Source organism: Rhinolophus hipposideros, assembly GCF_964194185.1.
Source record: "Rhinolophus hipposideros genome assembly, chromosome: 16".
Taxonomy (NCBI): Eukaryota; Metazoa; Chordata; class Mammalia; order Chiroptera; family Rhinolophidae; genus Rhinolophus; species Rhinolophus hipposideros.
The window spans coordinates 11,272,810-11,299,000 of NC_138062.1; the positions used below are offsets into that span (position 1 = coordinate 11,272,810).

The 26,191-nt window shown below is 34.1% G+C and overlaps 1 long non-coding RNA gene across 2 annotated transcripts in view; it reads right to left on the bottom strand.

Annotated features, from left to right (window-relative positions):
- Positions 1-6,210: 6,210 nt before the first annotated feature.
- The window catches only part of LOC308509151, a 189,615-nt gene continuing 169,634 nt past the window's right edge, over positions 6,211-26,191 (bottom strand). For both annotated transcript variants that reach the window (XR_013995133.1, XR_013995134.1), the window contains one exon: positions 6,211-6,736. This is a non-coding gene — a long non-coding RNA (uncharacterized lncRNA). The remainder of the gene's footprint in view (positions 6,737-26,191) is intronic.

Below are 26,191 nucleotides of genomic sequence, written 5' to 3' on the forward strand. Positions count from 1 at the left end.
AGTAAACTGCAAAACTGTCATTCTCAGAAGCATCTGAGATCTTGATCCTTGTTAATGGCATCACTGTGGTTCAAATAAATGTTTATAAATATTCTATACAGTTTTTGGATGTTTCTTACATCAACAGGACTATGAAGTAATTGGAGAATTATGAGTTAAAAGAGATAAAATTTCAATAGATTACATGCTCAGAGTGGAGGTGTAAGGAAACATTTTTAATTGGTATTTTCTCGGACTACAAAATGACTTTTAGTTGAGAAGCCATATAACTATTTGAAAAACTTAAATCAATAAACAGGAACTAATGAAAGCTTCGTAGCTACAATAATTAATACAGTTGAAAGGAACCTATAAAGGCTATAAACCTTTTCCATGGAGATTGCACTTAAAATCCAAATAAACAATGTACCGATTATTTAGATTATTTTGTTTTTGAAATTAAAATGAATGAAATGTTCATTCTCTATCCAGAGTTTGCAAATAAGAAACACAAAAAGGGAGAATCATGCATTGAAAGTTAGTGAAAACAACATATTTTTAGTTTGACAAAAATAATTAATATGAACTTTATTTTATTATGTATAGTTTTTCACACTGTAACTTGCATACTCATGCTAAATTCTCAGGTGATCTGATATCATTTCAAAAGTTTTAAAACAGTTTCAACCTAATCCACATTTACAATGGAATTGGCTAAGAATACAAATGCGTTTTCCATAATTCAGGGGGCATTTTATACACTTCCCTGTGGAAAAACTGTGTGCTGGGAAAACCATAATGGTTTCAATAGAAACAGCAGATTCTACTTGCTTTTCAAGAACAAATTGAATCCATTTATGAGAAAACCTTTAAAACCCTGACAAGTTTGAGCTATCAAATTCCTATTGCTATGAGACCGTGTTTACAATTATTTTCCTTTTGGGAAAGAATGCCTCCCGCTATTTTCTCTGCAGCGTCTTCATCAAACCAGCAATACAACATTCATTTCTCTTTTTCTATTGTTGGTCAGGAAGAGTTTAGACGGATACTGAGATTCCTTAAGGGACGGGAAGGAATTTCCAGTGGCATGAAAACTTGATTATCTTTCAAAATAACTTAAAAGTATGCTTTATGAATTATTTAAATGTGATTACAGATTTAAATTAGATGTTGTGATTACTATAATACTTTCATGAGTGTCCACCAAAATCATATCAAAATAAATTAAAACTAGATAAACATAAACTACACTGTTTAGAAACAAACCCTTGAGGTTTTTTGTTTTTGCAGTCGCTACAGTTGTTTTTGTATTGTCAGCTTCGTACTGAGCTTCAGTTTAAATGAAAATTATAATGAATAGACATTTTGCCGTAATTGGTGTATGGTCTTAATACGATGATCTTAAACGTATTATTTTTTTCTTGATAGTTCTAAATTCTAAAAAAAGGGGATAGCTACAAAGAAATAAATGCGTGTGCTGTCAAATCTATCTTGACGAAACAAAATAAATCATAAAATAAATAGCAGTGGCTATTTCATTCATTGAACCACATTTTTAAACTTTTACTATTGGCTATTTTATTTAATCAGTATGTGAATATTTGAAATTCCTCTATTTTAAACATAAGTTATGAAAGATATCTCTCTTTGTAGTCCTATATAAAAGGTTACATTCACTTATTTGATTTCAATAATGAAATGATACACATATTGCCTTACACATTGACGTTTTTCAGGAAAAAAAAAACTTCTGTTCTTGATACAGCTTGACTTCTTAAAATCAAACATCATTTGACTGCAAGTGCAAACTGCCTTATATTTTAATTTTAATGTAATTCTTTTGAAATAAAATGAACTCATCCCGGAAAACAATAAAATAAACATTAAAACAATATGTAAATTTGATTTTAAAATCTTAATATTTTGTAATAGTAGTAATCATAATCCATTTTAAAGTTATTAACAACATTGCCCTGAGTTACATTAAATGGAATGAAAAGCAAAATTTCTAGTGAATCAACTGAGGTTAGTTACATTTTCATACTTTCATTCTTCATCTCAGATTATTCTGAGGCCAATATAAGATCAGCGTTGGCACAGAGTTTGGTGGGAATGACCTTCAGGTCCTTCACTGCTGTAGAGACTTTTCCCTACGATGGACTTTCCTGAGACGGCACCTATACATGAGGTTCATCTCTCTCATTCCAAGGCCTTCTTCCCGTTACCCTTTCCAAATGTATAAGGAAGGCACACCTCGTACCTTGAATGTTTCTGTGGTGCATATGGGGTGCAAAAATGCTGGGGTGCTAAACCAAAAACAACTTAAAATATTAATAGTTGTGGAGCTTCCTTTAATCTAACCACCACTAAGGTGTCTGTCTCCCTTTATGCATACAGCTCTTACAGGCAACAAAGCAGCATATGTTTTTCCTTGTAGGGATATTATAAGGCCAAACTTGATGAGAGTGCTGACAGATTTTATTTAATGACCTGACTTCTATCCCCTGATGACCACACATGAGCACTCCTATGAGAAAAGGCAGAGAACAGAGGTAAGAAATACTGAGGGCAGAGGGGCCCGGTGACAAACGTGTGGCAAGGTATGAGCCCTGCCTATCTGTATTAGAATCAGAAATCAGAAACCAGATAGTCATCACAGAAGCATGCATGCAGAAAGCATGCATTAGCATGTTTCTCTGAATTGAAAAATGAAGGCAAACTTTTTGGATAGAAACTCAGCCTGATTTGGTTGATAAGTTTGATACTGAATTCTGCTTTCACTGTTAGATTACATGGCGCACATTTCATCAGTTATATCTTACTTCTAAACTTTTGAGTAAAACATTTACATACAGAGGGTGTCAAAAAATGTATACACATTTTAAGAAAGGAAAAACTGTATTAAAATTATAATAATATACTCATATACCGATAACAAAAGATGAATCCAAGCCATGTCTTATGCAATTACAAGAGGTGCTCAAACTAGTTACCATTAGTGTAATTTTATTTTATTTATTTATTTATTTTTTGCCTTTCTTAAAATGTGTATACTCTTTTTGGCACCCTCTGTGTATTGAAAAAAAGCTTTTTGAAATTTAAAATATTTTAATTTACCCAGTCTTCGAGCATCATGATCCTTTAATGTTACAATGGAACTTTCTTAAACTGGTGCACATACATAAATGGCCTTTCAGAGATATATTTACACATAATTTTAAAATTTAAAATTAACAGTAAGATGAATATTATTTCAAACACTTTGGTTTCTGTGTGTTTAGTGTTTCTTCTGAACCCCTATCTTACCCCAGTTCAGTCAGCTGGGTATCTAAAAGAGCACTTAGGAGCAGGCAGCCCTGTGCTGTGACCCTAAGAGTCTGATGATTGTGAGACCAAAAGACCATCCTGGATATCATAGTAAATTAAAATTTAATAATAAAAACATCACGTTGAATGTACAGGAAATTGTTCACAAGAATTATTTCCATAATTCCATTTATTCTTGATGTATTTGATATCTAAGCATAAATTAATGGGCAGATTATGGTTGTTTTCTAAGAACGTATTTTGTTTATAGAGCTCCCTGGTGATAATAATCACCTCAATTCTATTTTCTTCCTTAAAAAAAAAAAAAAAAAAAGATAAAAAGGCTCCACTTGGTCAAAATTTTAAAGTAATATATAAGAGGTAAGAAAAATAAATAAAACTTCAATACATAAAAATTTCTACAACTTGAAAAGCTCTCCCCTTTATAAGTAATGTTTACATATAATAGCTCATTTGATCCTCCAATTCTGAGTCAGCAGCATTATTAATTTCATTTTACAAGGAGAATTCTAAATTTAATAGCAGAAGCTATTTCCTTACACCCACAAATCCCACCCACTCCAACATTATCCTAATAGGCTTCATATTTTCAAGTAGTAGTTATGCTAATCTAATTATGTATGTGTATCCCAGAGTCATGTGAATATATTGACCTTATCTTATGTGAGAGATAGTTTGGCAGGGTATTGTTGTCCTGAAAGGGTCTGTGTCTAGAATACCCAAATGATGAAAGCAAACCATCAACTTGTCCTCCATATTGCAGACTAACCAAATGAGACATGGATGGAGCCTAGCATCCTTATTAAACAAAGCCATCATTCAGTCTTCTCTGATTTGTGGGCTCCCACACCCCAACATACACATTAGGAACCTGAGAGAATGATGGGAGGCAGCAGTCAGTGGTAGTTAAGATTTAGAATTGTGAAATCCCAGGGCCTGGATACTAATCCTGGCATTTTAACATACCAGCTCTATGGCCTTGAACATTGTATTAAGTAGTCTGAGCTTCAGTCTCCCTGCTGGTATTGTAACAGCATCTGCAATAGCATTGTTCTGAGGGTTAAATGAGGTAATCCATTGGAAGCATTTACCTCAGTGAATAGGACATAATAAACACAGCCAATAAGAGAGTTATTGACTGGTTATCAACTGAGACATTTTAGATATATTTTCCATATTGATCTCCATTTTTATGACATTTTATTACTAATTAGCATATGCCTCAAATAATTATGACAGGTCATGCTGTTTAGTTCTTATTCATAGCTAAAATAAAAAGCTGTTTAAAGGGAGGTGGTTGAAACTTTTGGCATGTTTTGGATATTTTTTTATTGTTGTGATATCTACAGACACTTTTCATGGCTAATCAAGAAGTACCTGAATCAACAATTTTTGCTAAATCATCACTATTTTTAAATTACTGTATAAGAGCCCCCCACCAAAAACAAACAAACAAAAATATTAGAACTCAAAATGTTTTATTTAGACCTCTAATTAGAAACACACATAGATCATAGCTGCCATTTACCAAGTCATCCATCACACCTATCTACTACATATTTTAAATCCCATTTTTTTGTAGATTGATGTTTGCTATGAATGTAGCCATCTCTCATTAGAAAGCTTTTTAGTTAATGCTTTATGTTTCCCAAAACCTACATCACATGCTACATGCCTCATTTGATAAGAGTTACATTTTGCATTCTTAGAATGAAGCTCTATGCTACACAGATAAATTCATTTTCAAAGAAAAACAAATGCATTTCGTTATATAATATTTTGTTGTGTGAAATGTTCAAGTGTTGTTTCATGGGAAACAGGTGTCGTAGGAAACATTTGTACACAAATGTCCCCAACAATGAACCTGAGATATTTACTTTTTAAGATGCATGCTTGTTTTTTCAACAAAATAATTCTATTTTAATAAAGTATTTGAGACTGTAGTGTAACTATTTTAGTTTTTACTTATTTCCTGAGTATTTACTTACCACAGAAAAATATAACATCCCTTTCATTACCAGTAAATTAAACATACATATGAGTGTTCACTATATTTTCTTTCCAAATTTTTAAATTCAATTACTATGTAGGCATACAGTGTATATTGTTCAACTGCTAACACTCTAAACCTGCTTATAGATTATCTGTTTCATCAAACTCTAATATAACCTTAGTAAATGTAGTTTTTGTATAAAAAATATTTTCTTTCAAAAACACACAAATAAAAGACTAAGTCAATTTCTTATCAAAATAATTTAATTTCACATTTGCCTCATATCCTTTATCTCATTTTTTATCTATAAAAGTCCTTAAAATATTAAATATGTTACTTCTCCTCATAAAATTTGGACAATTGTTTTAAATTAATTTTCAACTGATAAACAAAGACCTACTCCCCAGAAACTATTTATGCTCACATTCTGTGACCCTTTTTTCAAATTCAGTCTTTTTTTCTGGACTAGGCTCCCTCTGCACCCAAAATATGGCTTGTTTTTAATCTTTTGTCATGGTGTAGATTATATTAGAATAGACTTCATTGTTCAAAATAGGTTGCTTTTAAATCTTCAAACTATATACACATACATATTCATGTACACTTTTAATATACATGAATGGAATGCTCTTCAAGGGAAATTATCTAAATACCTCTGTACTACAATACTCTGACTCTTGAAACCTCTGGTCAAAAACAAGTGCATGAAGAGGAAGATGGTGTGAAGCCCTGATAGGTGATCTGGTACATGAGGTGATTTGTCCTGAAATATAATGTTTTTCAATAGCCAATTAAGGTTTGGCAAATTACTTGACTATTATGAACCTCTATTTCTTTATCCTTATAAAAATGGATTTAAAAAAATAAGATTATACATCTACTAACTGGATGATTTAATTTAAAACTATATCTGATATATACAGAATATTGTTAAACACCCATTGATGTTTTATAGATAGATGATAGACAGACAGACAGATCGATAGATAGATACACAGCTATTTTATCTAGAATAAAACATTATGAATTTCACAGATCAAGATTATGAAAATGGAAAAGTCAAAAAGACATTCATTCATGACCATTTTGAGTCTTCCTTAATTCTAGTTCCTTTGGTCAAATAAACAAATCCTTCCTGTGAGGCTAATCAGGCTCTATTTCCTATATACATTTCAATTTATATCTAATAATTTATCATAGTCCCCCACTGATCACATATTTTGCGGCTTAACGTATCCATCAGGTTATAGTAAATGAGTTACATCACAAATGTCTGGTGCACGAGTGACCAGGGAAAAGCAACACCACCCAATTCCCCAAACTACCTGAGACTGGTGGAGTTCACTGTCCTGGGCTCCTCAAATTCAGGTGCCGCTCATTTTACCAGTGAGCAGTCTCCATGCTGTCCTCGAAAGAGTGACTTTAGTTATCTTGTGTCTGTAGAGGATGAAATCAAGAGAGCTGAGTTACTGCTAGTATCTCTACAACTTAATCATGTTTTGAAAAAACTGTATTCACTACATACATTTCCCACCATCCTGAGAACATGGCAAAATTCAAAATACAAAACAGAGTTCCAAAAAGTCCATTTACAGGTGATTTTCATTAAGAACTAATTTAAAAAAAAAGCCGTGTTGAAAAAATGAAAATCCCAGGGCAAATGTTGAATGCTGAGACAACAATAATAACGGAGAAACACCTGACACAATGAAACACACAGGGCCCTTTAAACTGGTTTCATGCCATAATCATATTTCTATCCTCCAAGTGTTCTGCATAGTCAAATCAGAATTGCATGTCAAATCTCAAAATTATAGCAAACGTAGTATGTGTTTTCTGTTGATTTTAACCACAGCATAAATAAGGAAAAAACATGCATTGTGAGATTTTTAAGGAGGGTAATTAGTAAATGAGTGAAAATTTTACTTCAATAATCTACATTTTCTTTCTTTTTTTCCCATTCTTCTGCCTGAAAAACACTAACTTGCCATAACTTAGTATGTTTGAGTTTATTCTTTTCTTTTTCTCTTCCACACTTAGAATAGTAGTAGGGTCTTTAAATCAATTTAAATCACACGAAAAAAAAATTACTGTTTTAAATGACTAGTTAAAACCTCCATTAACATTACTCTGTTAAAACATGCGCATACCCCTAATAAGCTGAAAACTTAGCAGCGAAAGAACACTTGAGGAAAAGCCATTCACTTTAATTTGAAGCTATGATAAAATAGAAGGGAGCTGGGTTTTTGAAAACAAAATTCAATATGATGTTTTGTTATTAATAACAATACATTTTAAGAAATATTCATGAAATTCCCTTTGATTTTGGTAAATAGAATAAAAACACATGATTATGTTGCAGACTGAATATGAAAACTAATGAGAATATTTTTAAAGGTATTATACGAATATAAGTACCATTATCATAATCATCATATGGTTAATGGTTCCTCATACAACTAATATTAGATACAAGACAATGAAATGGTAAATGTTCCCTGATACTGATCCTATATGAAGTCCATGCAAATGATAGTTTGCTATTTAAAATAATAAACCTCCAACATGGAAACTCTCCACAATGTAGGCTAATAATATATCCCAAACTCAAATGGAATAGCTCTTCTTTTCTAATACAAGTCTTTATAACAGAGAAAAAAGACGGGGTAGATTGTTCTAACCTTAGAAATTGTGTTTCCTTAGGTAATAGAAATCCCTGATATTTCACATTATTCTACCTTATAAGAAATCTTTCACATTCCTCTCTCTATCATTCATATAGATATGAATTATATATATATATATTTCCTGTGTTCCCTCTCTCTGTTATGTAAATATATAATATAATTTATTAAGTTCAAAATCTTCCCTTAATCTATTATTCTTTCACTAGGCAGGTTTTATTTCTATCTTCAAGCAGAGTTAATAGTACCTACTTTCTGCCTGTTTGATAAATACATTATCAAGGCCACCTTTAAAATACTCGAACTCCTTTTCTCAACTTATTGTCTTTTCACTTTATCTTTGTTTTTAATCTTCTTTCTCTTCCTTTATTTATTTCCCCCCAATATATAGGAAACTTTGTTCTCAATTCTGTTTTGGTTATTCTGTGAATTTCATATTTTATCTCTTTTGTGACTCTTATTTATCCTTGACTTTTTTTTCATCTTCTCCAACAAACTGAAACAGCATTTTTATTATATAAGCCTTCTGCAATATTTTGCTAAAGTTTATTTAATACGATACTGTGGACTGATTTCTTCACTTTTTATCACTAATAAACACAATACTTGAGTAATTATTCAAGGTTTAATAAAATATTTTAAATGCAAAATGTGTTTTTTAATTTATTGTGGTGACAATTGTTAGTGAGATTACATAGATTTCAGGTGTACAATTCTGTATTACATCATCTATAAATCCCATTGTGTGCTCACCACCCAGAGTCAGTTCTCCTTCTATCACCATATATTTGATCCCCTTTACCCTCATCTCCCTCCCGCCACCCCCCTTACAGTAATCCTTATAGAATATGACAAAATTTTATTGTGTACTTTTGTTTTTATCACATTCTGAATCACATTAAAAAATAATTAGCTCCTGTTTACAGATTCCTCTAATTGACCACATATCATTTGTTTTCCATTTTCTTTAAGCAACAAAGACCTTCCTAAGAATGTTCTTTATTAGTGAAAAAAGATAAATTCATTCTTTTGTCTTTTGCTTTTAGTCACAAACTATATACATTTCACAAAATAAAGGACCTTAAAATGTGTGCATATAAATTACAAAACATATAAAACATCTGATAAGTGACAATCATTTAAAAGCTGAACAATTTTATACCGATAATAAGGATTGGTTTATTCAATACTCACTCTGATCCCTTTTAAACACACCTTCTCATAGAGGAGTAGAATATGAAGGTAAAACTATGTTCCCTAGACCTTTTTCTAGTTAAGATTTTGGGTATGACATAGATTCAGCTATTGGATTTTGGGGTTAAGAAGGGTTAAGTTCCTTAGAGAAAAATGTACATGCAGAATATGGAACAGAAAGGATGCTGCTGGAGTCCGTGGCTATTGTACTGGTGCCTGACTTTTGAGACTGCCTCCAACCTGGCAGCTTCCTCTTCTTGGCAGATGCGATTTGGTTCTATAAAGAGCACTTCATAGTTCTGCAGCTTCCTGACAGTGAGCCAGCAGGCCATACCCTTGGTGGTCCAGTTCTACAGTGTGGACTCAGAACTGCTCCCAGAAGTTCCACCTTCAGGGTGGTTTTTCATAAGTCGCTACAATTCTAAATAGCTAAGGTGGTACTGTGGCTAACAACTATGAGCATTAAATCATTGAGTAATTGACATCAATAACAGCTATCGGCCACAGACTCTCAAAAAAATGGGAAGTGAGAACTTGCTCCTTAGCTTTGCAGTCATTAAAGTGAGGCAAAACTGAGTCCATTAAACCCCAGGTTTAGTTACTTGGATGTCCATTAATGAGCACATAAAGTTAAGTGAAATAAGGTGATGAAGGCAAGTCTTGGTGACCAAATCTTTACTGCAAAAAATCATTAGGGATCGTGCAAAGAATGAAAAGACGTTGGGGAGTCTGTGTGCTTTTTGTATTTTAAAGTCTTAAAATACAGAAAATGAACACCATTTAAATTCTTTTAACTTCTTATCTCATAGCAGTCAGAAGATCTGAGGGTTTGTACGACTCACATAAAATGATTATTTTATCTCCTGTAACAATAAGGTTGCTATACCTGAAAATGAGATTCCAAGTGTTATTTTGTGGGTTGCTGAATTATAATTTAGGTTCAAATTGCCAGATATCTTTAGAGAAAGTTGGAAAATTTATGGAAATATGTGGAATCCAAAATAGTAATAATGGCATTTAGAAAATGTGGATGACTCAGAGTCCTTTGAAATATCAAACCCACACCAAAGTTTTCTTGCTGGAATTAGCCAACCTTCTTCTCTGATTAATCATCCAAGATAGTCCTTTGCAAGAGCAATCAGGCCTTCCCATGCCACATTTCATTTGTTCCAGAATTAAATTAGAGGCCAGAAATCAATATAGCACAGAGGGCTAATTATTAAGTTGTACCTTGAATGAAAGTGCCACCCATAAAAGAGATGCACGATTTTATCATTTATAAGGGGAGTAAACACAAAAATGTATGTGGAAATGGATTCTGAGTCTTCTATAACAGGAAGTGGAAAACAATTTTAAAGCAGAATAAATTCACTGATATGAGTGCTTATAAGTAGACATCTCTGATAAAAAATGTTACCTTGACTTTTTGAGAGTGCTTCTAATTATCAAAGCAGTAAATGAAATACAGATTGAGTTCTGAGACTGAAAGTCCAGAAATTTTTTAATATAAAATGACTACAACTGTCATTCAGTCCCATTTTCATTAAGCCCAGAATGAAAAATGGATAAGGGACTTCAAGGAGTATATTAGGGATATCCCCATTACTAGGAAAGAAAGATGGCCACTAAAGGTTTTGATCTACAGTGATTTTTGGATATCGGTTAATTGCTTTCATGCATGACCAGAGACCTGCATGAATCAGTAATAGAATATGTAGGTAGAAATATGTGGGTAAACATCACAAAATGCAGCTAGCCTATGAAAATGCTTGTTTCCACATGAATACTTAACATTTTTATTCCATACCTTGAAGAAAATCTCAATAATCAGATGAACAATATTATTTTTTTTTGATAGAAACCATATATCTTTAGCCATCTCAATGGTTAACAAAACGGCCCATGCAGTTTACTATGGTGACAGCAATGGAGATTATGCAGTGCTTCAACAACATGGGTTTTTCTCTCTCCTTGGTAACCTGTCTACTGCTACTGCTAGCTATCTAATCTGCTGGCTCTAAAGACAAATAATGAATGCTCCAAATGTTACCATATCTCAAGGAGACTAGACATCATCCAGTCTCAGGTCAAGTACATCGGACCCCTTCTATCAAGGAGGGCATGGTGATTTTCCCTTGTTCCTTATTTTAATTGGTCTTCCTCACCAACACAATTCCGCTGGCAATAACAATTATGGTCTTCTAAATCACTTAATGCACCAACGTGATATTCCACACAATAGTGTTCCAAAGAAGGATTTCATTTATGTAGAAAATGAGCTGTGTTCAAAAGATTCACTGGTCAGACCACGTTGCACTCTAACCTAGAAGCAAACACCATCATGGAACGGTAGCAGAGCCTCTAGAAAACTCAGTGACAGTATCAGCTCTCAGAAACCTCTGGTAAGTTAGCAGTGCTGCTCACAGATACAATATTTGCACAAACTCACAGCTAATAGAGAATGATCTTTCTCTCATAGCCAATATATGTGATTGCCAAATCAGGGAAATGGGCGAGGCATCTCATTCTATTACATTTAATGAGCTGCTCAATTTTTGTTATTGTTGTTGTGTTTTCCATCTCTACTGTTTTGGACTTTGTATGAAGATCTTGGCACCCAAAGGAGACATAATTATACGAGGGTGTACAACAGTGGTTATATCAAAGGAGTTGTTGATGTAGTTGTACACACTTTTTGGACTCCATATGATCGAAACAGAACAAACAAAAATGGAGTCAGTTTGGGAAATTGACCCTGATTATCAAGGGATTAGAACAGTGTTATTGCCAATATAGAAATGGAGGTATATTTCTGGAATTCAATTAATCCTCAAATACCTCTAATCACTTAGATAATCAATATTCCCTGATAGACATTAATGGAAAACAGCAGCACACACCGCATGCAGAACCAACAACTGCTGCAGGAGTGAAGATGTGACTTACTCCAACGATTGAAGAATCAATTTAGCATGCTGGATGAGGGCAGAGGTAACCTGACAATGGAGGGAGGAAATGAAGACTCAAATAGGTACCCGTTATATCTCCCTTGCTTTTTTGTGTACATTTTTATATTGGATAAGCTTTTATTTTATTTTTTTTATTTTTGTTATCTGTCCACCTGAGTTGTTTCTGTTTTGGTTTTTGTTTTCTTTAGAATCAAGGGCTCCAGAGCTGTTCAAATAAGAATTGAGTGGAAGGGTTATAGACTATCAAAATAGGATTATGACTGAACCAGAGGAGAAATCATTTAAAGGTGATACAGTGACACATGAGACTTTTGGGTGCCTGTTTTCAATTATAGATGCTACAACTGCTTTGTAGTATACTTATTTATTTTTGCTGCTGTTGTTATCAGGAGGCTTAAATATGGAGAAAAGGGAAGGGTATGGAAATTTAATAAAGGAGATGACTATAGAGAAATAATGTATTGGCACATTCATATTGATTTCATAGCCCTTCCAGAATTTCTTCCTATATGTTACTGAATGAAATTTTTATAAACAATATCTCCCATTGCCACTTACAGCTAGAATGTCAGGTGTTATTAGTTCTCTTTCAGTTCTCTTCCAGGTATCTTTCAAAATTGAGTTCATATTAATACACATGGGAAAATGATAGGGAGAAAGGCATATTTTGATGGCAGGGATTATTTTCAGGACTGAGGTTGCTGTGGTGTAACTTAAGGTAGTTTTCTGATAGCCCAGCCTCCTGATGACGGCAAGGTGTTATGCAGTGTGGCCTGGTGAGTATTTGTGTAATTGTAAAGTTACAAATTTATTTGGACAATAAAGAGCTATCTGTCTGTATAATTAATTATAGGCTTCTCCCCTTTCAATTGCTTTCAAAATTCAACACAATAATTCCTTGTTAAAACGGAAGAAACCTAATATAACTATCACAGGTGTCAAAAGCCAGAAATAGAAAGTATTTATCATAGCCTAAAGTCAACTCTACTGAAATGAGAAGAAGCATTAGACTGGCTCTCATGGGAATGTATATTCATGCCTTCTTCTGGAGAGCACATGAAGGATTGCAATTGCTCTAAGCTTTAGGGATACTTAGAAATAAAGCATGCCGTGAGACATTATAGGTAGTAATAAAATAAATTATGTTAAATTCAAATTCAGGAATTATTTCCAAATGGAAAGCAACAAGGTAATAATAAATTCTCGAGATCTATGGTGTCAAGACATTGTGGGTTTTCCTTAGTTATTTGTGCAGGTAAGAATAAAATAACTATATTTCTGAACTGTATTTAACACCAAAAAATATGTTTTTTCCTTTATTATAAAGTACAAAAAGCCTTCTGTATTATTAGGTTATGCAGTGTTTTCAAACAACAGGCTCATAATTGCTGCGTTTTAACAAGCCTCAGTTGGTTGCTGAGTGATTTCCTGAAGCAGGTTGCCAGTGGTGTCTCAGGTGGGTCCCAGCATGTCCAGCAGTGCTGCCTGGGACATCACCCCCACCTCATCCTGCATACAATTTCGTGAAACTCCTACTTCCTTTCAAATCTCTACTCTTATATCCACCTCCACTCCCTGAAGGAAATTCTGAGTCAGCGTGTCATCTCTGAGCTCTGGAGTACCCCATTTGTATGTATTTTATGCACTTACTATATCATTCCATAATTGTTGGCTGGTTTGTTTTCAACATTAAATGAGCATGTCTAATAAATGGTTTTGAAAGCTCTTCACCTCTTTCTAGTACAGCCTCCAGCACAGACCTGGTATATACTCAGTGGTAATAGATTTAGTAAAGTGAGGAATATTGATTACATATATCTTTTTCACCAGAGACCCTGACTGAACAACGCAGTGGTAGTTTCTGCCAGTTGAGAACTACCATTCGAGTTTGGCATTCAAATCATCTTTTCTATGCCTTGTGCCAACAACCAATTTGTTTGGGTTATAAAGCTCCTCCTTGTAGAATATGACATCATATTATAGTTTAAGTTGCTTTAATCAGTTCAACGTGTTCACAAGATAAACCTCAGTGACAGAAAAATTTGATTAGCGGAGGTAGAAGAAAGAAAGGCAAGGTCATAAATGGACTTGGTTAAGAAGCAAAGTGGTATTTTGGAAAGCGATGCAGCAATGGAAATTGAAACTATGAGAGCAATCCAGTCATCTAATGTGAACAGCCAATTCAGATGTTGTTAGATTAGGTCCTGTTTCATAGTCCATCCAGGCTACTACCACAAAATTCACACAGTGGTGGTGGGGGGGGAGGGGCAAACAACAGAAATGTACTTATCAAAGTCCTGGAGGCAAGGAATCTGAGATCAGGGTGTGTGTGTGGTCGGCTGACAGCCCTCTTCTGGGCTACAGATTTCTCATTGTATCATCACATGTTGCAGAGGGACGTGGGGCTCTGTGGAGTCGTTTATAAGAGCACTGATGCCATTCTTGAGGGCTCCACCTCATGACCTAAGTACCTCCCAAAGGTCACAGCCAAGACCATCACAATGAGCATTAGTTTCAACATATGAATTGGGGAGGGTACACAAGCATTCACAGGAGACATTCATCCTAGATCGATCTAAATCTGAAGTTGTGTTACAGTGATAGAAAAAAGAAAAGAAAAAAGGATTTCAGACAAAACTTCAGATGAAAGGCAAGAACATTTCTCCAGAAGAGCTGTCCAAATGTAGCAGGACCCAGTAAGAGATGGACAGTGTGACAAGCACTAACTAGGTTTTAAGAAGAAATGCGATCAAACAAGATGGAAAGACTTCCAATGACTGACTTGAGTTGATTTGTTGCTAGCCATTCTTTCTTGGAATAGAGTATTGAATAAACAGAATATAAGCAGATAATACACCTGTTACTCTCTTTTTATGACTAGAAAGAGTTAATTGCAATTATCACCATATGGGTGTGGTGAAGCTGTTAGTCTATACTCTGTCCTAGTGTGATTGGTTTCGGAATAAAAGTGACTGATATTGCAAATGGACATGATCAGTATTTCAAGTACAGAAAGATGAAAGAAGGTTTTTAAAACAGGCAAAAAGAGACAAGGCTTACATAGTTGCTACTACCCACGATTTTGTCTGTGATCTGATGATTTTAATTTTGGTGTATAATATATGGCAGATAATTGCCAATTGGAAGTATTTAAGTAATTATTTGAAATCCGTAGTTGTTTTTAGCAAATAGGCTGCTCGTATGAGTATAAGCAGTAACAGTACTAGTAGCCTTCAAAGTGATTCTCCTCAAATCCATTTCAACTTGAATCACATCTATGAAATTCAGATAAACTCACACAAATCAAAAATAACGGACAATTTGTGAGTGAGTGTGCCATATATTGGTCTCAAATCTATGACTGTGCATTCCAAGGAGATAGAAGTGATAGGAAATAAACTCTTCAGCTGAAGGAGAGTTATAAAACTAATAGTCTAAATAAAGTAATACATGCTAAGAAATTATGAGCGCATTTTCTCATATCCCAGAATTATTTTGGAGGACTATGAATCCTTTCCCTATTGCAAATAGTGTCCATGTAACTTAAAATTTAAAACTATGGGTTTTTATCTTATTAAGGTCTTATTTGGGTATTCGATTTTGGTTTAATGAATTACCCAAAGAGGCATTTTTACCCGTTTGATCATGGATGTACTTTTCCTGAAGTAACAATTTTAATACTATATGTGTAGATGTAGACCATTAGGTAAAGAGTATAACCTTTTAGCTATGACTTCACCTCTAAATAACTATTTAAACCTAACAAAAATCACTTCACACCTGAAGATCAATTGACTACCTGCAAGATAATGGAGAGGAATTATATTTCATGTACAGAGAGTAGATAATGTTTTTAAAACAGGCAAAAAGAGACAAGGCTTACTATAGTGTCCTTTCATCCACCCGACCTACAATATTCCACTATGTGGAGATGCGATATATTTGAAAGTCCTTTTCTGACTTATACTAAAGAAATTAAATTGCTCCTTTTAAATCATTTCTCAAAGAATACTAAATTAAATATATTTTCTTGTTTGTGTGCATTTTTTATAGGTATAGGTATTGGTTGTAATCCTTTGAGTCCTTCTAATATACCATTTACCTAGAAATCATTTTACAACCCTTGTTACACAGATAATATCCCTAAACAACAGCAACTATTTTGAGATGAACAACTCAAGGTCATAAGAAATATCACACATTTGACCATCATTCAGTTATTAAATAAGTATTAATTAGGCACTAACTGCTCAAACTTCCTTGATATACAGAGGAGGCAATGAGATCAAATATGGTAATATAAATTGTAAAAAAAATGAGTAGTGCTGAAAATAAATGCTAATTGAGTTCAAGAAAAATAAAAGCTACTAGGAATTGAAATATTTCTTCTATTCAAATAATGGTTGAAATCTCAAATAGGAGCAAAATCCAAATGAAGTAAAATTGGTAAAGATAAAGCAAAGATAGAGTGAATGAGGTAGCATTGTCAGTGTTGCTTGTTTGTTTTTACAATGTAGCCTGGGTAACAATAAAAGAAGCTGAGCCAGGAACAAGAAGGGATTGAAACTTCATTACTATGTCTTATGGGGAGAAATTACTATGATTGTGGGGAGAAACTAAGATGTAGTTTGAGGTCAGACGATCCTGCCGTGTTGTGGTGAGTTTTGGTGGAATTCATTATAGAAAACAAAGCTATGTAGCTCTGTGCACTGAGGCGGAAGATTAAGGATAACCCCTAGATGCACATGGAAATCTTCTATGCTCAAAAAAGTAGGTTAATAAAAGATTTTTAAAGATTTTTATATGTACAGGAGTCAACACTCAGATTCACTGATCATGCCTAACCGGAAAAACCAATGTCAGTACAATTGAATTCTTTATGTTACATCTCAGCTCAAGCTTTCTGCCTCATAAAAACAACAACAATAACAACAACAAAACTTATAAAAGATGCCGATGTTTTCTAACGGATTGGAACCAAATTATAAAACTGGATAAATGTAAGAGTTGGAACTAGTGTTGCTTGTTTGGTTCTTCCTTTCTTTCTTTGGAATTATTTGCTTTCCAAGCAGATACATCTTCTCTGTTGCTCAACCCTGTAAGTTTAAATTCTGGTGAAAACCCTCTCCTATAACAAGAAGCCAACAGTTATCCAACCAACTTCTAAGGTGAGACTGCCTAAGTGTGAGTGCCCCATGAGGAAGCCCTTCACTGCAACACATGTAAGTAATAACGTTGCCTTTCTGAGTTACAAAGAAAAATCCAATCTGATCTCTATCTGCCTGAGTCCCCTGTCTGTTTCTTAATGCTTTAGATCTCTCTGAGATCTCTGAGATCTAAAGCATTAGATCTCCTTCCAAATCTATAGGTATCAAGCATGTAACTTATTCACTATTTACTCTGTGTTGTCAGAGCTGGAGATGTGTACATCTAAGTGGAACATCAAGGAGCATCTAGAGAACAACCCCGATGAGGGAGTAAAAGAAACAGGAATGGCTACAAGGAGCAATTGAACTGTCATTCAATACAACATAGGTCTTATCAATGTCATGGGTGGTTACAAAGTAGGGATGACCCATAAGAGATTTAAATTCATTTAAATTATCCATTTAAATTCATTTAAATTCATGCATTCATTTAAATTCATGCATCTTTCAGTTATTGAATACAGGCAAACCCTTGGAAGGAATCTTAGCCTTGGTCAAAAGAAATAGTACCTTGGAACTGAAAGAGGAATCATGTGGTAAGCGACAGGGTCCACTTGCTTCATATAATCTGTTCCCCTACTGGGAACAGATATTCCACAATTCTGATTGGTTTCTTTGGGAGGTGTGGAGGGAATTTACCAAGGAATGGTTAGTGAGATGAACTCTAATCTCTACCACTGAAGTAGTCTCCAACTTGCAACATAACCTCCCTTCACTCATAACCTCCCTTCTCTACTGACCATTCTATATCGTTTGCCCTTAACTAGAATGTTCAATGATTTAGAAGGCTTACCTTGTTTGTTCCTCCATCCTTTATTCCTGAAGCTTCTTTGGCCCTGATCACCATGGCTTTTTTAGGCAGTGGCTGCTGCTCTTGGCCATTTACCATCATAATTGAGCAGGACATGCCAAAGATGACGCAAGGAATCACGAATGTATTCTTACCGGACTTCACTGTGTAGCCTCAGTCCCTCCTCCTGATGGTCAAGATCTGTTTACCCTACCTGAATGATGTCTACCCTCCTTGCCTGCTGGACTCTTCATGCAACTGGTGAGCCTATCTGAAAGTTTCAATAGGCCTAAAGCTGGGACTGTAATTGAGAACACGGGACTTCTACCAGTCAATTTCCTCTAAGAACACGAGAGAAGCATGTCTTTTTTTTTTTTTTTCAGTTGGTTGGGTGATTGACTAGTCATTTGGTTGTTTAGCTGATTGTTTTCTTAGCTGGTTGCTGGTTGTTGCACTGGAAGAAGACAGAGGAGACAAGTGAAGACTGAGAGAGCAAGAAAGAGCAAGTCTCCAAAATATAAAACTGATTGCAACAAACTTACATGTGTGCAAAAACAAAATTATATATGCTTTCAATATAGCATTCAAAAAACAAAACCCTCTGTGTACAACATCCAAACAAAAATAATCAACAAGTAAAAAAGCAGGAATATATAAAATATAGGCAGAAAAAATAAATGACAGCAATTACAGAGAAAATTAAAAAGTCAGGAGAAGACTATAAAACATCTTACAAGTATTACTACTGTGCTCAAGGAAGTAAAGTAAAACTTGAACATAATAAAGACAAAAATGAGAAAAAGATGAGAAAACGCATGAATGTCATCAATGGCAAATATGTGAGTGTATAAGATACAGTGAACCTCACTTTAAAAAGTTTAAAAGATAATTGACTCTTTATTGTGGGTTTTGTAACATAAGTTTAAGTGTTTTTGAAGTAAAAAATAGTACAAAGGATACGAGGGGTAAATGAGAGTATACTGTCACAAGAATCCTTACCATACATACAGTATATTATTTTAAGGTAAATTCTCATAAATTAAAAGTATATTTTATAAATCTATGAGCAACTACTAAAAAAAAGGTCTAGCTTAATAAGCCAATAGTGGATATAGAGTAGAATCATAACAACATTCAACCTAAAAGAAGAAAGAAAAAGAGAGAATGACAAAGAAAAAAGAAGTGCCCCAAATTAGAAAACAAAAACAAGATGGTACATTTGAAACCATTTGCCTAAATGTAAGTAACCAAAACCCAAATATTTGTTATAAACATAATTGGAGCTACTAACATAATATTTCTGTTATCCACATTAGGAAATAAAAAAGTTCACTTAACTTTAAGATCATCTTTATTTTAAATAATAGTTTTTAAATATTATTTTAATATATAATCATAAAATTCATTACTATCACATTTTACATTTTATTCTGCATCATCTAAATGTTGAGTGTATTTTACACTTATAGAATGTATGTCAGATTACAATTCATCAACGTTTCAAAGCTCAACAGCTCGTGTCTACCACAATGTAGAGTGCAGGTCTAAGCATACAAATCACAACACAGACACTGTCATAGTAAAAATAAAAAATAAAATGAAATGAAAGATCTAAGTATGTGCCATCCAAGAAAATGATTTAAAATATGCAGATATACATAGAATAAAACTAGTAGATGGAAAAAGATATATACCAGGCAAATACTAACCAAGAATGCTGGAGTAGATATGTAACTATCAGGTATATTAGACCTCAGAATGCAACATATTACTAGGGATAAAGTGAGGCACTACATAATGAAAAAAACTCAATTCATCCAGAATACTTAATGAACCAATTTGTCTAAGTATCTAATAACTGAGCCTCAAATAGATGATGAAGCAAAAACCACTAGAAACTCCTGTAGGAATCTGTGCTTATAAGATACTTAAGAATAAGTATGTGTGTAAAATGCCCTCTCAGTCTATCCACATTGTCGGAAATGGTAGGGTTTCATTATTTTTTGTGGCAGAGTAATATTCTTTGTACTTATGTACCACCATTATTTATCCTATCATCTATTGATGGGCATTTCAGTTGTTGCCATATCTTGGGTTTTGTAAATAGCACTGCAATGAACATAAGGGTGCATATTATCTTTTTAAACTAGCGTTTTGGATTTCTATGGATAAATTCCCAGGAGTGGATTTGCTGGATTACAAGGTAGTTCTATTTTTAATTTTTTGAGGAACCTCCATACTGTTTTCCATAGTGGCTGCACCAGTCTGCAATCCAACCAATAGTGAATGAGGGTTCCCTTTTCTCCACATCCCTTCCAATACTTGTTGTTTGTTGATTTACTGATGATGGTCATTCTGACAGGTGTGATGTGATAACTTTTTGTGGGCTTTATTTTCATTTCTCTGATGACTAGTGACACTGAGTGTCTTTTCATATTTCTATTGGTCATTTGTATTTCCTCTTTGGAGAAATGTCTATTCAGATCCTCTAACCATTTATTAATTGGATTGTTTGATTTTTTTTGGTGTTGATTTCTATGAGTTTTTTTTAATAAATTTTGGATATTCACCCTTATCAGATGTATCAGATCGAGAAAGACAAATACCATATGATCTCACTTATCTGTGGAATCTAAGGGACAAAATAAACAAACACACAAATTCAAGCATATATTTTCATAAACTGCAAATAGCAATTTGAAAATAAAAAAAATATGCTCAGGGATGTGTAAAAATTAATTCCATAAATAAACAAATAAATAATAAGAAACAAAATTTAATGTAATGAAAAACAATGATAAAAGAATGAAAAACTGAAAGTTGTTAAAGATTTATAGAAGATACTAAAGTTACGATGCTTTAGAATTTGTACAGTGAATACAGATATGACTGCAAGTATAGCGATTGGTGTGTGCATTACATGTGGGAACTGACACCTTTCATTGGCTCAGATATCACAAGAATGATTCATTTTGACAGTGGAATAAGAACTTTCTCAAACGGCGTTTTAGTTACAGATACGTCAGGTAGACCACAGTCTCGCATCGATAGGTTAAATGAAAATCATCAGTACTTGACAACTTACAAGCAAGGGACAGTGTAAATATATGAGTACAAGTCTACTGCACTCTATTTTTTCCCTAAGATTATGAGGAATTTCGTAAATTATAATTCATAGGTATTATGAAATTATCAACCGCTTTATCCATTTATATTGTATAGAAGTGAAATAACGATTTTGCTGACAACCCCCATTACAGAAACTGATCAATTTTAATAACCTGATAAGTATGTTATAACTATAAATTATATGTATTTTGAACACCACATTGTAAAATAGGTATAAAATATCAATTACAACTAGGCACCATTGAAATATTTAATATCTGAATTGACAACCTAAAAGAGCCAGTATATTTTAATGAAATGCAGGCATAAATTGGTTGGTAGAAAGTTTTATTAGAAGATAGAAGTACTGTGTGCCAACCCGTAGGCTCAGTGCTGTAATACAGAGGATGCCAAAAATATGTATAACGTTTAAGAAAGTAAAAAAAAAAAAAAAACTGTATTAAAATCGTAATACTCAATATATACTGATAACCAAAGATGAATACAAGTCGAGTATACATTTTTTTGGCACCCCCGATATATAGTCTTATTACAGTCTCACAATGAACCTTTGATGGATACCCTGTTTCCCCAAAAATAAGACCTAGCTGGACAATCAGCTGTAATGTGTCTTTTGGAGCAAAAATGAATATAAGACCCAGTATTATATGATATGATATGGTATGATATGATATGATATGATATGATATGATATGATATGATACTATACTATACTATATTATATTATTATATTATATTATATAAGACCTGGTCTTACATTATAGTAAAATAAGACCGGGTCTTATATTCATTTTTGTTCCAAAAGACGCATTAGAGCTGATTGTCTGGCGAGGTCTTATTTTTGGGGAAACACGGTATGATAGTGCCCATTTTACATATAAGTACACTGATGCTGAGAGGATTGTTTAGTTTGTACAAAATCATACTCGTTTTTTCTAAAAGTAATTCTCATGTATTTCATCTCTGCTCAGTTATCCTCGGTCAAAGAAAAGGAAGGAAGCTCCTGCAGTGTCTGTCTCTCTGACACTTTTGTAGGTATATTTAAGAAGAAATCAAGGTGCTAAGGCAGAGCAGCTTGGGCTGGCTGTGACCTGAAAATCACATGCTTAGTAGCAGAGTGGAATATCTATGATTGAAAGCCCTCCAAAAGTTTTCTAGGTAATAGTGATAAAAGAATGGAAGAATTTTCTCTCCCCGTTGGTTCCAGAAACAGCAGCTTATAGTCTATGAAGTAGGATGGATACATATTTATATCACTCTATTCTATACACATTAAATTTATTTTATATTAATAGTATTTGCTCATATCTTATAATATTAAAGGCAGAGAAATGCACATCAGTAAATACAAATTCCTTATGTTTGCTGGGAAAAATATACAAAAAGCAGCTTTTGTTGATAAGGGTTTCCACATCATTCTATGCTGTGCTATCACCTTGGCTTGGAGCACTCAGGGCAGTTTTGTAGCAGAGTGGAGGGACTTCAGTACCTCCCAGTTCAGACTCAAGAGGTCCTGGCAAACACGAGATGACTCAGCTTTATGGTTACATCTGAGAAATCTGGTGAGAATAATTCTATTCTCAAGTATAAAATCTCTCTTTGAAAATAGTTGCAGTTGTATAGCCCTCTCTACTCCTTCATTCTAAGACATAGCTCTAAATTCTTGAAAGAAGACACACACTCACACACACACACATACAGATTAATCAGATTAATCATTTGAGGTAGTGACAATACAAAGACTGTACAACAGGGTAAACAAAGAATTGACTTTGGAGTCTGAAACATCATGTTCTGAGTCCTCCTTGTATTGCATAAAATATGTGAATTCCAGCGTGTTTGTTTCCTTTTTAGAGCATGTTTACTCACATATAAAAAGGTAAAAGTAATATGTCTAATTTGTTGGTTTCTCTGAAATTTAAACAAAATATGTAAAAATCTTGGCTCTAAAAAGGGTTCACAAAATAAGTTTAAATTCTTTCTTCCTTTTTTCATCAGTTTTAAATTACTAATTAAATATATTACAGGTTACCCTAAACAAAATATATGCCCTTGAAGTCAGGAAACTTAAAAAAAAAACACAAAAATAACAAAAAAAAAAACTTTAATTCCTCCTTGAATATAAACTAGATAGAAATAGATAAGTGACTAATTTAAAACTTTGGATCAGTATAAGTACTATAGATCTTTCTATTGATAACCATTTCTTTTTTTCAAGATAGTATTTATGTGCCTCTTTTGCTAAACTATCTTAAGATAGAAAAATATCTTCAAATAAATTTATTGACGTCCCTAACTGAAACACATGGTTGCTGACTTACACATGAATTTGTTTCAGTTACAAAATTCATACATACTGTGTTGAATATATTACCAAACTGCAAATTTCGCCCCCTTCTTCTGCTTCCCCTCCCCCCCTACAGCTCTGGTTCAAGCCCATTGTTTCTCAGTCTAGTTGTGTAGGACACAGCTCTCTGACCCATGCTGGTATTATGAGCCTTGTGCTCACAGCAGTTCACACCAGCTGCCAGCCACTCATGCTGGCTGCTGGCCGCTCTTGACAGCACACAGCAGCCCACAGCAGCTCATGCTGACCTCCGGTTGCTCCCAGCAGCCTAGCTCCAGGGAGAGCCATTGTTCACAATCTTAGCTGTAGAGGGCGCAGCTCACGGGCCCTTGTGGGAATCCAACCAGTGTTAGGAGCAACACCCTCCAAACACCTGAGCCACGGGTCCGACCCGCAAAATTTTTAGGGGACTTGAATAACAAGTTTTCTATTGTAATTATGTAAATTATAATTTAATTGTAACACATAGTCTTACATATAGTTGATAGTTAATTTTGTATACTGAAATTGTTTAAATTATCCCTCATAAGATGGTATCTCCCTGGTGAAATGGGTTATTTGCCAACATTATGGTTAAACAGGGTTCAAGTTTAGTTGTGTGCAAAGCATCCCTTGAGGTGACAATAAATAATCTATGATGCTTCAGCCACCATGTTTGCCCATAGAAGCTAGGTATTTATAGAGAATAACAGAAATTCATTAAATAAAATATGTCATAGAAATAACCATTAATATTGCATACCTTTCAATGTTACCTTTAAAGACATGTTATTTATGGAGCCTGATATTATCTGGGGGGAAACAAATTTATAGTTTCTTTTTTTAAAAAAGCACCCTAAGATTGAATTTCACTGTATAGGTATAAGGTATATTGACTATCTTCTTTTAATTCCACAATTTCAATTCATTTCAAATAATAGGTTCTACTGATGGAAAGTCATCTTCTTATTTCATACATGAGAAGTATAATAACACCTGCAACCAAGTTCTGGCATACATAAATCAATAATTTCAACTATAAATGCCATTTTCCCCACAGGTTTCACTACTTTTGGTTTTAGAATTATCATGGTTCACAGTACAGGTTTATTCCTTAGAGAAGCACATTATTAGCAGCAAAATAATCACCTAGATATGTGTCATTGAACAACTGCCCTTTTAGGTTAGCTGTATGCTAAATAGAGATTTATACAATATACCCATAAAGAAGTACTTAGATACTAGGGGCAAAACTAAAGTCATTAAAGAGAACTAACAATGAACTTAATTTAAGGCATCAAATGAGCAAAATACTTTACAAGTGGCTGGAATGTTAATATTATGATAATGTTATGCTATGTTAAGAACAGTTAATCTTGCAGTTTCAAGGTGATGAAGCATGATACACGCTATTCCTGAGTGCTTGCTGTGAGGCTTTCAGTGGTTTCAATTCCCCTCTGTCTCTTTATGATAAGACATTACACAAAAATAAAGGTAGTGACAATTGCAAAATGGAGTAGGTAGTTATTTCACCATCTTAGTGAGCAAATTATCCTGGTCATAGAGTCTCACTGAAATGTTAAAACATTTGATTAGACCATATGGAGACAATCTGATAATAAAGCAAGTCGAACGGTCAAACACTGCCCTAAAGCGAAACATTTCAATTTCAGTTGCCAGTGTGTCTAATCATATTACTGCCTATTTACTTGAGTCTTGACAGGTGTTTGTCCATAATTCCCATAGTTATAAACCTCATCCTTTGGAAGAAACATGAGACTGGGCAGGAAAGCAACAAACTCCACTATTACTCTTACCTGCCTTTAGAATAACCCAGTTTTGCCTACGACTGAGAGAGTATGTGGGATATGGGACTCTCCACACTAAACCAGAGCAGGTCTCAGATAAATGGATGAGCTAGTTACCCCCTTGTCCCTATCTTGCTTACTTGTGCTGACTGGGACCAGAAAGATAATGTAAGCCTGAGCGGTCCACCTTTCTGTTCTTCCTGAGCCCAGTGACTTTAGTACTTGGTATTTTACTGTTTTGTATATCAAGATATTTCTACACTGCTTACTTACCCCATCAGATACCTATCCCCACTTGGGTGATAAATTCATCAATGCCTCCAAAGTGAAGTTTTTGTGTTTTTAAGTAAGTTACTGCTTGCATAAGAAAAAATAAAAATAAAAATGTGGGAATGTGGGGACGGTGTGGAGAGTCCTCTAAATCAGAGGCTATATACTCAGGCAATAGATAGAGCACTGTTTGGCTAAGAAAACCCACTGCTTTTACACATGAGTATCTTCACAGGTTAAAATAATAAAGAAGCTGTAGGACATATTCATGCGATGACATAATCCTGTCAACCTATTTGCATTGGCTGAAAACACATGTAAAGATAACCCTCAGAACACAAGTTCTGGAGCTAAACTGGATGAATTAAAATTTTGGCTATGCCTCTTATCTGCTATATGACCCTAAACTAGCCAATAATTTCTCTGTGATAGTTTGGTCATCAGTAAAATATAGATAATAAAGAGTGCATACTTCATAAGTTTGGATGATGGTTAAGTGACATACAGCTGAGCCT